The 16753-nt window shown below is 36.2% G+C and overlaps 1 pseudogene; it reads right to left on the bottom strand.

Annotated features, from left to right (window-relative positions):
- The window catches only part of LOC127629500 (2-(3-amino-3-carboxypropyl)histidine synthase subunit 1-like), a 121300-nt pseudogene that overhangs the window by 20398 nt on the left and 84149 nt on the right, over positions 1–16753 (bottom strand).

The following is a 16753-nucleotide window of genomic DNA, read 5'->3' as shown; positions in this document are numbered from 1 at the left end:
ATCATATAATAAATAGATTAACATTTTTAGGCTAATATTTATTTTTTAAGTTATCTGAAAAAAATGTTGTTCATTTTGAATCATAGGTCTCTTTTTTGTGAAGCATAGCCCACATCAGCAGATGTTTCATGTGAATAGCAAACTCAAAATGTTTTGAGTGCTTTTTAGAAGGCAAAGTAGCTCTAACCCACACCTCCAATCTCATTTCATTAACTGGATGCCAGGTTTGCCAACTCCTGAATCTAATTAGCTTTTGTTGATGTCATTAGCCTAGGTTTTTACATACTTTTTCCAACTTACACTATGAATATTTGAATGATGTATCCAATATGTACAAGAACAATACAATATTTTTTATGTTATTAGTTAAAACAGATTGTGTTTGTTCATTACTGTAACTAAGATGAAGATCAAACCAGACATAATTGCAGGTAACTCAAAAGGATTCAAATAATTTTTCTTGCCACTGTATACAGCACATTTCATGTGAGGATGTTACACACACACATAAATCTAAAGCTTCACAGATTTCCTCAGAATTGGATCACCTGATTCTATGTATCCCCCCATGCATTGGGTGTTTATTACCAATAAGGGTGTAGTACTCTCAGCTCTGTTCAACAACGTTTAAGTCCATTCTGTAGAATTCTTTAGATTTTCCCTTCAAATCAGTGAAGAAAATGTGAGCAAGTCCACAGATTCTTGGTCTGGCCAAATGGTCATATGAGCCTAAGAAATGAAAACCCCTCTTAAGAGAGCTGCAGAGATCTCCACCAGAATCACCATCCTTGTGTGTTTGTCTAGGCGCTGAATTCATCTCACTCCTCTGCTCTATGTATACCAATTAAAAGAAGATGAGGCGGGAATGGGAGAAAAAGCTGCCAAAACAGAGTCAAATACAAACACATACAAATTAACAGATGAAAAGAGTCAGAGAACAAAGAGGGCAGGGTTTGAAGAGGGGAGAAGAAGAAGAGGGAGGGTGGGAGGCACAGTGTTGCACTACTGTGCCAACAACAAGTCCCAACCAAAATAATCGATTAAGGCCCCTGGTTCACTTTCCCTCCAGGCAAATGTGTAGGGCAGGGTGTGCTCTTGTTTGTGTCCATGAGAGATGTGAGGTGCAATTTCAGCAACATGGATGGTGAACAGGATAACCAGCTCACAAATCATGAGGGTTGACATCTCTACATTAACAGAAAACATATTATACTCTATGACGAAGGTTTTGACAAAATTAAAAATTTAAGAAATGTCTCTCTCATAAGTTGTAAAATGAATTTAATTGGCCACACCCCACGGGGTGTTAAACTGGAATTGGAAGGACAAGGTGGATTAAGTCAAAATGTACCACACTGTTTTCAAATAATTTCAGAAAAATAAATACTGGCATAAAAATTTGAATCCATCAAATAAATGATACATTATTTTGAGTAAATTTGAGCATTCTAGGGAATGAGGTGGTGGCACTTCTAAAGTCATCTAATGTTTCTGAAAATAATTTTAATTACAAGTCTGCCACCTGTTTGTTTATTCCCATTCCTGTAAATTCTCGTCGCATTGTGCAAGTGTAAATGCTCTTACTTTCACTATGAAACATAGCCGTAAGTTCTACTGTAGATTTTTTCCAATGTGACTTTGAGTGGTTTAGTGATCGCTGATTATTCAAGATTTTTTTTGACCACATTTCTTCTGCGCAGCTGACGATTCACCACTTTCCTTCCAGATTTTAATAATGTGTTGGACAGTTCTTAACCCAATTCCAGTGATTTCAGCAATCTCACTTGTTTTGTTTGTTTGATGCTGGCCAATAATCTGCCCCTTCTGAAACAGTAACATCTTTTCCACGAACACGGGATACATCTTCCGACATGGTTATTTAAGAAATGAGAAGCTACACACTGCATTAGTTTGGGTTAAGTGTCTGCTTATTTAAAGGGGTCATGAAATGCAATTTTTTTATAGTTTCATTATCTTCCCTAAGGTCAAATGATAATGTTAGTAAAGTTTTTTTTCACCAAACGGTCATCATTTTGTAATAAATGATAATTTTCCACCCTGTCTCTGACCATCTTTTTGGAAAGCTCGATTTTTGCCTCAGCTCATCCTTTAAACTTTAATGTAAATGCCTTCTGTTATGATTGGCTAACAGCATGCAGCCCCTTAAATTAAATTTTTTATTAACTCAATTGGAAGAGAATAAATAAGCACCAAAACACATAATGCATATTCAACACATTGCATCCAAATATATTACACTATTCATCTCAAGCACAACTGTTAACACTCACACCCTGTCTACACTGGACACTATAATCAATGATGCTGTCTACCATGGTTGCGGTGCATTACTCCAACAGTAAACAAACAAGTGTCCCGTTCCATTTTGCGCTGGAAACTACTACTGCCAACAAGTTGCAACAACACAAAGAAACGTTTCATAAAGTTTGTGTTTGTGCGGCCGTGTAGACAGCCTCTAGACAGCTTTTAGATAGCGTGTCAGCATCATAAACAATCATGACATTTGAAATATTCATGAATGGAACGGTTTACTTACATTTTTGATAGGGTATAATAGTGTTTTTAACTGCCCCTTATCCTTCAGTGAAAATTCCTTGGCAAAGACTTGTTTTATGACTGTTTCACAAGACACACATCCAGATTATCCTGCACTGAAGTGCACATTGTCAGAAACAAATAAAAATGGTCCATCTAGTGCGTTTACATAAACAAACAATTAAAAATAGCGCTCATAGGTGAAAGAACAGTTTGTTGAGCAGTTTAAGCAATAAAACAACAGGAGCCACAGCAGCTGATGAAACTTATCTTCTCTTCAGAGTTGAAACTTGACTCAGCGTCTTTTAAAAGCGTGCCAGAGAGATGACAACAGTCAAAGACATCTGTGTAGTACATGTTTGTATACAAAAATAATTCAAAATAGTCCAGATAGGTCCTCTTTTGTGTTCAGGAGTAGTTAGGCCACAGACAGTAGGCATTTTGTCCTTCTCTCTGTCTCTGTTTAAGAGCCAAGTGAGCACCAGTCAGCGGGGCCATAGGTGCGATATTTAAAAATAGGTATTGATGTTGTTGCTGTAGAGGCTGTCTTGAATGAATGAGTTCCCCAAGTAACATAGGGAAGTCACAGAAGTAGAGAATGGGAGTTTTAGCAGTTTGATTTGAATAAATGCTTTTCTTGCATTGGGGATTAAGTTTTGAGTTCTGGAATTGACAGTATGTTTTTACAGTCGAATTACCTCTTATATGTCAAAATATCAAGGGAAATTTGATTCCACATGACCCTTTGAATCCTAACTTTTTTTTGGTCAGGCAGCGTATATGGTTTCTAAGATGTTCTGGGTGAAGAATGGAACATTGGTTTACTTGTATGCAAGTATCTCTGGGTTGGCAAGCATGATGGATTCCAAGTGAAACCTATCGTCACCAAGATATCTACAGTATAAACACAAACACAACTTTTAAGGAGAGAGGGAGAGAGATGTGTCGGTGTGGGTGGATGGAAAAAAAACCACTACTTTCTATCTGGAATTCGTGTAACAAAATATCAAGACTGAGTTCAGGCATATAAGGCTTCGAATTAGAGGCTAGAACACAGGTCACAAAGAAGAGCAGCACCCTAACATTCAACGAGCAACCAGGTTGACAAAATGAGTCATATCATGGGAGGCTGATTGATTGGCTACAGATATTTCACAGATAAACCTGAGTGATATGATTAAGTCATGATGTGGACAACATACAGGCAGAATTCAATACAGAATGGTTGGGAAAAAATAGATATTGCTACTTATCACAATATTTGACCTCACATTACAGACATGACATTCTTTCTTAAAAAGCTAGACACAGCTCAAAAAATGGAACAGAAGCAAGTGTCTTGATGTTTTTAAAAGTGAAAGTTGTTCACAGAATAAACTGCTGGGCACTGTGCAATGGTCAAAGACGTCCATCTAGCGCATGTTTACATTGAAAAAACAAACAGATGTGAAAATGCATAGTGTAAACAGCACCAAAGATTCATTTGTGAAGATGTCCATACAGTTCCTCTATACAGCTAGACTGCAAAGGTTTTCGTGTAATGGTAAACAATCTGGAATAAAGATATGCTATTCCCTCATGTTGTTTACTAAGTAAAGCAGAAAGTACAGCCCTTGTTTTGCAAAGCACCAAAGTCCATGAGAAATGAGAACAAGTGAGTCCTTTTTTACTATAAATCTCTTTGGATTGAAATATTGATCTGTTTCTCACCCACACCTATCATATCGCTTCTAAAGATATGGATTTAACCACTGGAGACTGGATTTTAACCACTGGATTACTTTGATGCTCCCTTTATATGCCTTTTGGAGCTTGAAAGGTATGGTCACCATTCACAATTGTATGAACCTACAGAGCTGAAATATTCTTCTAAAAATCTTAATTTGTGTTCAGCAGAAGAAAGAAAGTCATACACATCTGAGATGGAATGAGGGTGAGTAAATAATTAAAGAATTAAAAATTTGGGGTGAACTGTCCCTTTAAATGGCTTATTTCTTGGTAGAAATTGATGCAAAGTTGAAAGGTATAACTACCTTTGCATTCATGTAGCTCAACTGGGTAGCACTTGGCACTAGCAATGCTAAGGTCATGGGTTTGATTCCCAGGGAATACTGAAACTATGAAAATATAACACCTAAATGCATTGCAAATGGCTTTGGCTAAAAACTTGTGCTAAATGTATAATAGGTAGACACAATATACATCTTTTAATTGCTCAATTAGATAGCAATTTTTTTCAACCACTGAACCAAAAGCACAGAATTTAGGGATATCAAGGACACATTTATGCTGCCTTCAAAAATTGACCAGTTGAAGGCATTTTAGTAGACATGATGTTATGCAAAGTTTATTTAGATATTGATTCCTTTCTAACATCATATACAGCCTGAAAAAGCAGCATTTCTAAGGTTTCGTACACAGCAAAACCGAGAAAAAAAAAAAAAAACACAGTCCACACACTTTCCTCTATACATTATAGTATGTGAGCATAATAAAAACAAAACAATTTGCCTGGATTACTGCACTGTCTCTTCTAAGGATCTCGATTACAAATATACTGTAGCAGTTATGACAGAAGCATTAAACTCGTGGCACTTCCCCAGCTCAGCTTTTAACAGTGTAACTTAAACGGTGACAAATTGATGTACTGTATTTCTTAGAGATGGCACTTCTGAGAATACAAGATTAGAAATGCCCAATTTGCATTTCAAGAAACTGCTTTTCACAGCACTGATCCATTCACAGACAGTTCTGTTCATTATGCCTTCTTTAATGAGACAGACCCCTCTTGTTTCAGGAGAAATCACAAGTGGAAACAGAGGCCTGTAATGACTTATGGCATTTCTCAAATTTTATAAAACACAGAGGAGCAAATTCACTAAACAGTAGGACCATTTTTGAGTATGGTATTTCAGCGGAAAACAAAAAAACAAAAACCTGATTATTCACCCACAATCAAGTTTAACCATGTGCAATCAACGCTAAAATAGTTCTGCATTTTGATTATTTAAATGTATTGTTATTGTCTTCTGCACAAACATACCTCCTTTCTATGTAAATCAGGCTCTTTATAGATTTACACAAAAAAATCTAAAAGCTATTTTCCCAGCACAGTTAACTTCGTGCTATTACCATCTACGGAAAGCAGGCGGTAAAATGATTTTTCTTTGTACGTGAGAATAACTTTATAACCTGGCACACATTCAGGTGTGCGGTCTGTTTGAACATGCATTTTTGCACTACTGTGGCAGCAACAAACCTTAGAGTCTGTGCCATTAAACCATATTTGCTTTTATTCAGGTACATTTCTATAAATATATTGACTTTAACTTGAGAAATATTCTCTTCAAACTGTTACTCCGCATATACAGTAGAGAAAGAGAAAACTTGGACAGTTCACATTAATGTCCACTATAGTGCCTCTTGTGGCAACACTGAGAATGCAATGTGTACTTGAGTTTTGTTCTTGTTGTCTAAAAAATGTTTAAAACCAAGAATGCACAAAATCAAGGAGTGTTCATGTACTTCGTATGATTCAGGCCATATTGAATTGTCCCCAGAGCGCTTTACGAGATGCCAAACTCAATTGAGACACTATGAAGGTGGTGATAGTGCCAAAGACCGGTGTAATTTTTCAACGGAAAGCTGTAATCTTCTTCTCCCTGGGTTTTTATTCAGACCTCCGGCCAATATAATACTTCTTATGAGAAAGTCAGGCTCTGTATAAGCTTTAATTAGTGGTTAATTATATGGTTGCGATTTGGCTTTGTAATATAACAGCACATTACTATGACTGTAGGTGTCAGTGAAAGTTTTAATTTGGTCGCTTAGGGTGAGGGCACATGAAAAATGAAACTAAATGATCTATGAAAAAGGGTATTTGCATAATGGCTGTGTCATTTTGGGGGTCAGTGACATGGGCACTTGTGTATGTCTAAAGTTGGCAGGCGCACTGATGACAAGGTGACGGGTGAAAATGAAAGAACACAACGCAGACATCAATTCACTTTTTTCCTATCCCCTCACTCACACACACACACACGCACACACACACACACACACACACACACCAAGAACAACAACATCATTCATCAAAGCCTCTCCATACTGGAATAAGAGGCCGAAAACACACACATAACACACAGTCGCTCTTGCTGAAGTCTATGTGCATAGAGTCATACAGATATCTCACAGAGCTTGCTGTTCATTATTGCTGTGTGATGCAGAGGATATAGAGATCACAGGCACATATCTGCTTTTTTAATGTCTTGTCTTTGTGTCAAAACACCTTCATACACAGCATTTGTCACACTCTTCATTAAAGACAGCATGAAACAGCATACACAAACACAAGCCATTTAAAGATATATTTCACCCAAACATTTAATTAAATTAAAATTAAAAATTAAAACACAACTTCATGTTGTTCGAAACCTGTATGTTTTTTTCCATGGAACAAAAGAGGAGATTTTCAGCAGAATGAAAAGGACTGAAAGGCTCAGTCACCACAACCATTCATTGTATAGAAAAAGATTGTGGAATCTTTTGGAAAGAAAGTCATATTGGTTAAGAACATCACAAGGGTTGACAGAAATTTCTTTTTTGGGTGAACTATTGCTTTGACTTCAGAAATATGACATATTTCCAAGTGAAACTATAAATATTCAGTATTCAGAAAATATTCAGTAGGAAATACACTACCAGTCAATACAAATACACTACTAGTGTGGCCAGACCTACACTGTAAAAATAAATCCTTAACTTTTCCGATAAATTACCCGCAGCTGTGGTTGTGAAACATTTACTGTAAAAAATACGGTGACCATGTTTCAGGCTTATAGGGGGATGTAATTTTGATGCCTGTACATTTTACGGTCCATTACCGTTTATATTATTAAATTATATAAACTTGATTCACTAAAATTCTGGAACTACAGTGATGTGAACAAATACTTGCCCCTTTCCTGATTTCTTCTATTTTTGTGTATTTTTCATACTAAATTGTTTTAGTCTTCAAACGAGATATTACATAAAACAATAACATTATTTTATTTTACAACTCACATGTATATCTGTCCTCTGGGAGCCGAGCCATGTCTAGTCACCATTGTTCATAATGGTCTCTTTACTGGGTATAACTGTATTCCCCTACCGTTTTATGGTAGGGGAATACAGATATACCCAGTAAAAAGACCAGTGTGAACAATGATGATCAGGAGTCAAAGTAGAAGTTTCAATCAAGAGTGAAAGAGTTTACTGAAGACAAATGTATCCATATTTCCAAAGGCAAAGTCAGAAACAGAAAATGAGTTGAGGATCTAACCTTGAACTATCTTAGATTACAGAAACAACCATAATTATAGGCAAATGAGTAGACATCATCTTTACAGGTTAACAGGATTCTGATAGGTTAACCATACAGATATTTTCGGAAACTATACAGACTTGGAAAACTGCTGATCTACGCAAAAGTTGTTATTTAGAAGCATAACATGTAGGCACGTGGCGGTGGACGGGTCAGCATGGGCACTCTGACTGGTCTGCGGCTATGAAGCCCCATCCGCAGCAAGCTGCGATGCACTGTATGTTCTGACACCTTTCTATCATGGCCGTTTTTCAGCAATTTGTGCTACAGAAGCTCTTCAGTGGGCTCAGACAATGGACTAGTATGTCATAGAATGTTGTACAATGTCATAGAATCTCCTAGTCACGCAGGGAATTCTGGAAATGCCAGATTATTGTTTTTACCGTAATTTGAACAATAATTTACCGTAAAAAGCACATGTACTCTATTGCTAAATATTATATACATTTTTACAGTTAATTATAAAGTAATAATTGTATTGTCTTGTTAAATGTATTATACTTTTTTACTGTATATTTGAAGGTAACTACCCTGTGGCAGGGCGGAGGGCGGGGCCGGGTCGAGATTATACACACCCGGTCCCTTATCATCCTAATTAAGCCTCCGAGAGGGATAAAGGCTGATGACAGAAGCAAACACACACACAGACAGCCTTATATGCTGTTAGAGACCTTGAAGCAGGCAGGTAAATTATATATATATATAGAGAGAGAGAGAGATGCCATCAATGAAGCAGAGAACATCTTTAACTGCAGGGAATAGTTATTTTTAAGTAAGCAACAGGGGTGTAAGTTCACCTGCAAAGCGGCCACAAACTGGATTGTGCTGACGAGGGCTAGCGAGTGGCCGGGGGGAAGTTGAACATGAGCGTGTTCAGGAAGTGGGCATTGTCACTCTGGATGTCCACAAACATATACAGCATCTTGATATCCTCCGTGGAGTCTATGGGGACTAAAGACACAATACAAAACTAACACACTTTATAAAACATACTTTACTCAATGTAGTTTCAAATCATCATCATGTCACAACTGGAATTCTGTAGTTACAATCATGAAAGTGCAATGAATGTCAAGGTTTTTTTTTAAGTAAGCACTGAAAATAATTTATATTTTGGGTTGTTTCTCACCAAAAATGATTGATTATAATTGAAAGGGGCATTAGGAGCATTTGGGAAATCTATTATTTTGCCTTTAAAGCTGAAGTGTTTAGTTGCTGCGTCACTAGCTTCACCAAACAGAACTGCAAAAATAAACATGGTTTTAAAACAGCTTTCCCAAACACTCCCTTCATCTGAATCAGCTTTAAAGCGATAGTTCACCCAAAAATGAAAATTCTCTTATTTACTCACTCTCATGCCATCCCAGATGTGTATGACTTTCTTTCTTTGGCAGAACACAAACGAGAATACTTCAGCTCTGTTGTCCATATGATAAAAGTGAATGGTTACCAGAAATTTCAAGCTACAAAAATCACAAAGTCAGCATAAAAGTAAACAACAGAACTCCAATGGTTAAATATATTTCTTTAGAAGCAATATAATAGGTGTGGGTGGGAAACAGATAAATATTGAAGTCCTTTTTTACTATAAATCTCCACTTTCAATTTCACATAATGAAAGTAATAGTTAAAGTGGAGATTTTTCGTGAAAAAAGATTTAATATCAATCTATTTCTCACCCAAATTGATTTGATCACTTCAGAAGATGTATAATAAACCACTCGAGTCATATGGATTAATATTATGCTGCATTTATGTGATTCTTGTTCAGCAGAAGAAAGAAAGACATTCACATCTGGGATGGCATGAAAGTGAGAAAGTTATGAGAGAATTAAAAATTTTAGGTAAACTAACCCTTTAAGCTATTTTTATATATATATATATATATAGAGAGAGAGAGAGAGAGAGAGCGAGAGAGACAGAAACTGCAAAATCATGAGGAAAATGTAACCAATGTCATTCAAAGTCTGAAAACTTTGCATTAGTCAGCCCATATCGGACCTGAGGATGACAATAACTGATGAAAAAAGATTGTATGATTATTATTAATGCCACTCATTTCACATCCCATTTAAAGCACAGCAGAGCTGAAAGAAGGGGGCAGGGTTCACTCACCACCTATCTACATTATCATTTACTGCTGATGGTCATAATTACTGTTCTTCTTGTTGCATTCTCTTTAAAGTCCTTGCTCTAATGGCCATTTCACTGCTATTAGACAAATGCCACTGCTAGAGAAGCTTTTTAAACATGGATCCCATTTAACTATAAAAGGACAGAAGAGAGGAGGGAAATGTATCTCTCAATGCAGGAAGATGAACGCAAGTTTCCCTTGCATACGTATGTTGCCAAGATGTCTATGAAAGAGCACAAATTCTGGAAAGCATGGCTTATTTTAAGTTGTACATAAACATCTGATAAACCAGTGGCTCTCAACTGGTGGTCTTAATCCAAAAATGGGTCACCAGTCTGTTCTGAGAGGGTTGCGGAGAGCAGAGGGAAAAACAATGTTAAATGATAAATAAAATAATAATAATAATTAATAATAAAATAAATAATGATAAATAATATGCAACTAACCATATAGTCGTGCATAGCAAAATAAATATGCTTACATTTTAAAAGGTATCTTTTGTGGTTGACATCCAAGTGGTAACAATTTACTATATGGTTTCATTCGTTAATGTTAGTTAATGCATTAGGTATCATAATAATCAATTAACAATATATATTTTTTACATCATTTATTAATCTTTGTTTATGTTAGTTCATAAAAATACAATTGTTCATTGTTAGTTCATAGTGCATTATGTTAACTAATGTCATTAACCAATGTCAACAAATAGAACCTTATTTTAAAATTGATGTAAATTAATCTGTCACTTGGCAGAAATTAGCCAAATTGGGCAGATGCCAACATGGACAGGTGACATGGACATGGCCTTATCATTGTCACACATGAACAAAACTATGCAAGTTAAAAGAAAATATGACACAACTAGATTAAATATGGGTTATGGTTTGATACTCTGTTAGGTGGCCACATGATGACTAATATACATTTTGGTCCTGAAGCAAAACCACTCTGTTAACATCTTAACAAACCGGTTTGTCAGACATTCCTTAATCGTTGTAAAAACATCTTCTGAACATTGTTGTAACATTAAACAGAGCCCACCTTTTCAGTCGTCCTGGTTGCGGAAGTACTTTTCCCATTATTTTCTTTCCATAGGCATTTAAATAAAATCATTCATTAAGGAGTCCTAAGCCATACACCAAACCAACCAGCTCTGATGTGAATAACAACATTATAAACTTTGATTTGAAGCAACAAAAAAACAAAAACAATTTTGACAATTGGACCAAAAGAAGAATGTTCCAGACTGTGTACTTAACATCTTTAATGAAGGAACAAACTTTTACAATCCCACATTGTGAATTACATAATCCAATTAAAAACCATGGAAAAATATAAAACTCACATATTTACCAACTCCTTTGTGTTATTCACAGTGCTTCATGGAAGTGGGTGATCACTCTGTGGTTTGTTAGCTGCGGTTTCTGATAGGTAGATCGTTTGCCTTCAGGCTCATGGGTAGTGTAGTTCTTTACCATTAATTCTGCTGTTAAATTTTTTTTTAAATAAAGTTGAAATAACATGGACTAATTGCCTCAGCAGAAGAAAATCCCATAGATTAACAACCTTGTAGCTCACAATTGGTCTGTCTTTAAAGCTGCACTATGTAAGATATTTTGGTTAAAAATGAACATATTGCCATTATTAAGTGAGTTCATAAACAATCTGTGTTCAAAACAGTGTCCTTACCTATGGTAAGACTACAATAATTATTTGTGTTTTGAGCTGTCAGGGTCGGTTTTGGCACAAAATCGCTAGCTTATGTGGTTCATCTTTACGTCATTATGCCATTTCCGTAAGTCACACTCACGCAGTTCACAGCATCACTGCAGTCTGTGCTATAATGCTTGGAAACGTTTTCTGTTAGGGTTGTTGAAGCTTATATTGGTTGTCGTGCTTTTATGAATCAAACATTACTCGAGTGTTAACCGATCGCAATGCATCTACATTGTTGGGGGAAGATACTGTGACATGTTTATGTATGACTTCTGAAATTAACTTTTGTAATTGCTATATTGCATATTTAAGCATATCATTTTCATGTTTAATAAAGTAGATTTTATCCCCATAATTTCAGAATCCTTGTTTTATTTTTTTAGTTTACTGTTATTGTGTGCATTGCACAGATATACTATCATAGTATTACGGTTTACTTGCATTATCAACTGAGGCTGTAAAATACATCAGCACTGCTGTGATTCGGCCACAGGCACGAGGCCAGAGGCTGAGTGCTGTAGGTAATCACAGTAGTACTTATTTGGGGCCATATAGCAGGATTGCTAGTGTGATATTGCTTATATACAACAGTTCAATGAACAAGTAAATGTAAACAAATTTGGAAAAACCGAGTATGGTCATAAAAAACGCATTTGTGCATGGAACTACTTTCTTACACGACGGATCAGAATCTGCTGTTGCTGGTTCATACCAAATGATGCGTCCAAGCCTTTGTTAGATATTCAAAAATGTCACTACAGATATAGTATCAGGGCTTGTGCTGTTTCGAACAAGTTATTGGATAAACAAGGATGGATGTGTGTGTGAGTGAGAGAGAGAGAGAGAGAGAGAGAGAGAGAGAGAGACATAGCGTGTGCAATCACCTGTTGCCACACTTAAGCTGAGATGCTGTCAGCTTTCTGAAGATCAGCTTTCAATTGTAAAATAGCTGTTCAAGTGGGGTATTCCTCTCTATTTCGCAGTAGCCTGTGCGAAAGAGTCATTCACTATAGAAACCTCAATGTCCTCGCCATTTTAATCAGCACGTCTTCTCCCATGTGGAAACTCTGGTAAGAGGTAAGCGCCTTGAGTTCTGTAATCAATCAATCGATTGTGTCTCTCATCTGTGATGAGACATAATGCTGAATTATTAGTTTAAAGCTATTTCCTAGCTTAAGTAGTGTAGTAGTAATACGAGCGATCACGGAGCGCTGTTGTATGTAAACAGTGGCTGACTCGGATTCACTTCACGTCACCTAACTGGCTCATATTACACACAAAAATGATCCTTTGCCACCACCTGCTGGCTAACATATGTAATGTAAAAAAAAAGATTATGTAAAAAGAGACACATAGCCTACAGTAGCTCTTAACACATATGCACTGCTCTTACACTTTAGTTTAGAATGGCACAAAAACAAGCGGAGTGACACACACACAGTGCTCATGGAACGTCTCTCGTCCAATCAGATTCAAGGACCAGAACTACCTGTTGTACATTAGTAGATATAACACAACTAAATCCTAATAAAATAAACTGGAAACTGGTGTTGGTTGAGAGTCCCCTGCTCTCTATGTAAAAGCGCTATGAATGTAGTGTTAGAAAAGTGATATATGTGTAAAATTAATGAATTCAAAATATGTAAATAGGAGTGTTTTTTTATCTTCATCAAAGCAAGTAATATTTCAGTATATTCATTATATAACATAATACCAACATGAAAATAGCATGTTATGACTCTTAATATCTCCCAGTCATGACAACCCACAGGCGATTTCCCGGTAAGCTCAAAACATGAGATTCATCCACCAGCAGAGCACAGCAGAGCTGAAACACAAAATAAAGTGTTCTTCTGCAAACTGCTTGCAATTTTAAACACAGATGTTGCTTTAGAGCACAAAGTTACGTAGTGCAGCTTTAACTGATTAAATGTTATTATTAACAATTAGCTAATAATATGGAGAAAATTAAAGGGATTTTTACTCTGGAACCAGAATGTTGCACTCTATATGGAACAATTTGGAGTGGTACTGCGGATGAGCAAACATTCACAAAACTACATTTTCCAACTGAAAATGCACACATTGAATAGACGTCTATGGGATACATATGTTTTTAGGGTATGAAGATGAGAAAGCCAGGAGTGATGGACAGGAAAATAATGGGAATATTTGGAATGTTAATCCACAATCACAAACAGAGGATGATCAGACAAGGACACAGAAAATCGGAACTGTGCTTTGGCAATAAAGTTTTGTTTAGTGTTAAAGTGGGTCAGTGTCAAAACGAGCACATACTGTATGCAGAGAGGGCTATTTTCACACACATATGACAAAAAACACATGTTTGGTGGCAGCCTCTTTTCACAGGTGCTGGGAAACAAAAGAAAACGATAGGGAAGGGCCGGGGGGAGTTAAATGGAATCGATCCATTTCTCTTATCCAATTAGCATGGGAGACTGAGAGCACTTACTGCAATTGCTACAGCTTTTGTCAATAAGAGTCATGGATTCAATTCACCATCTCCAACCACTTGCCTCCCATCTCTCCATCTTGCACTCACACACAAATAGACACACCACCCTCCAAGTTAAACTATATGCAGGTATAACTGAGGAGCTTGATAAGGTCTGAAAACATGAAAGACTGCTTACATCTGGAAAAGATGGGTGATGCAGGGCTCAACATTAAAATTGTTCCAAGTATTGTTTTTTAGACAGATGAAACTGATGGTTTACTTATTCTCTGGAACTCTCCCAATTATGATATTATTCTAATTATGTATTATTATTATATAGAATATTAGAATCAAATGCATTTGTTATGTTATGGTTACTTCCTGTATAATTATACTATACTGTATTTCTGTCCTGATTCAAAATTTCTGTAGCATTGCAAAACTATTCGGTTAAACTTTCAAGCCTTCTTTCACTGAAGGAAAACATTGTCGAGCCCTGCGGGGATGGGGTCGAAGCAAAAGTGAGCATATAGAGAGAGAGAGAGAGAGAGAGAGAGAGAGAGAAAGAGGACAAGTGTGAGAGAGCGAGCAAGAGCAAAAGTGTGTTTCTTGCCTGTCAGGTAGTTTCTTTAATCTTATACTGGTGTTTGAGGAGATTATTGACTTTAATTTCCACAACATCTCACAGCACATGGAGGTGTCAGTCATGCAGAACAGCTTGCACATACATGTAGTTGGATAGACTGTCAATCCACCAATGGCTGAATATAAAAGAGAAAAACAAATGTTCACAGCACTTGGCTTGATGCCCCCCTTAATCTGATAAAATGAACGTGTGGAAATATGTGCAGCTGCGCGTTCCAATGTAACATAGGTTAACAACACGAAGACCAATATAAAAGAAAGTAATATTTACAGTATTATTGTAAATTGTGATTGTAGGTAGACTTCATCCATCATGCATGTTTACACTGGCTTAATCAATCAATCAATAACTATGTTCTGTGTAGGATTATCCATGAATAAAGCCATCAAATGAACACAACATCACATTCCACAGATCCAAGAGATCCCCCACTGAGCCATTAGAGAGTCATATAAATGAATCTATGGTGCCTACATTTCTGAAGGAGACCGTCTCTCCCATACCTGCTTGATTTCATACTAGGGTTTGTAATGACAGAGATGACAAATAAAGAAGATCCTTCTTTGTTTCACAAACCTTCAGCATGACCTTCTGAACTTCCACAGAGCTAAAGCAGAGTTTCTTTGAAAGGTTTCCTTGTGAGATTCTCATCCCAGTCCTTGTGATTTAACTCTATAAAATATACACCATACCTAGCCTTGCTAGATAATTCAGAAAATGACTCTATGACCTGTGATCACTTGTATAACTGACAAATGAATGATTATAGCCGATGTACCTTTTAAAATACGTGTAGTGATTTTAAATCACTTATAACTCACAAATCGATGATTATAATTTTTAATATGGTACGATTCATCTCATTCTACTAAGAATGGTTACTTTTCAACTGGATATTTTACCCCGACAATCAGGTTTCTCATAACGTGTAATGTATTTTCCATGTTGTAAAACCAATGAATTAACCGGTATGATTTGTAACCAAGGATTTTCATGTTTTGTTACTTACACATATAATATTCAATGTCCTGTCTCTGTCATGTACTGTTGTCAAGATATAAAAGAGCAGGAGTTTGTAAGAATCCTCCACAAATGAAAGTAAATCAACTTTGGGAAATGGACAGTCCAGTCGACCATGTGACTCTGAAAAGCCACTTCTGAAATGGTTCTTAAGGCATTGTCAACATAAACTCCATAAAGTTCATTTTCTCTGTCTTGATCATTTACTTCACATTCTGTCACTATTCACCAACCTGTTTCATGTTGTATGTGTTAGAATAGATTTATGTTTAGAATGGCAATAAAGTTTGTCTGTATTCAAAGATAATTTGACTGTGGTATATTTTGATAAATAATCTCATCCCTGTTTTTAAAAGATTTCGCTTCAAAGCTGTACCATTAAGCCATGAGAATAATATTACTCCAATAAAATTAATTAATCATAATTCCCTTATTAAAGGTAATTCCAGATACAATGAGATGTTTTTATTCAGACAAATAATCTAGTTATTTGTCATTTATCTAATTTATAATGGTTGTTGAATGTGACTAATTCCATTATAAATTTCCTTACATAATAATGTAGAATAAGGACCGTTTAATTTAATTACTAGCTCACACATACTGTTCCTACATATAATGGTGGAGAATTGCGGCACATTAATCCATACTGTGTACATTTATACAACCAAATTTTCTACATCTGTGTAAATTGTGTAAGTTATGAAGCACTAAGCTGGATTTTCTGAGATGTCCACAGAAATGTATGTGTTTATAATAAAGTGTTAGAACATACCTGACAGTTATTGGCGCTTCATATCAAATCATATAATGGATATGCTATAAATGGGTGAGTAATCCACATCTCCTTTTACC

The sequence above is a fragment of the Xyrauchen texanus genome, chromosome 36, assembly GCF_025860055.1.
Source record: "Xyrauchen texanus isolate HMW12.3.18 chromosome 36, RBS_HiC_50CHRs, whole genome shotgun sequence".
Taxonomy (NCBI): Eukaryota; Metazoa; Chordata; class Actinopteri; order Cypriniformes; family Catostomidae; genus Xyrauchen; species Xyrauchen texanus.
The sequence above is the reverse complement of the archived record's forward strand: the minus strand, read 5'-3'. Positions and strand labels throughout refer to the sequence as shown.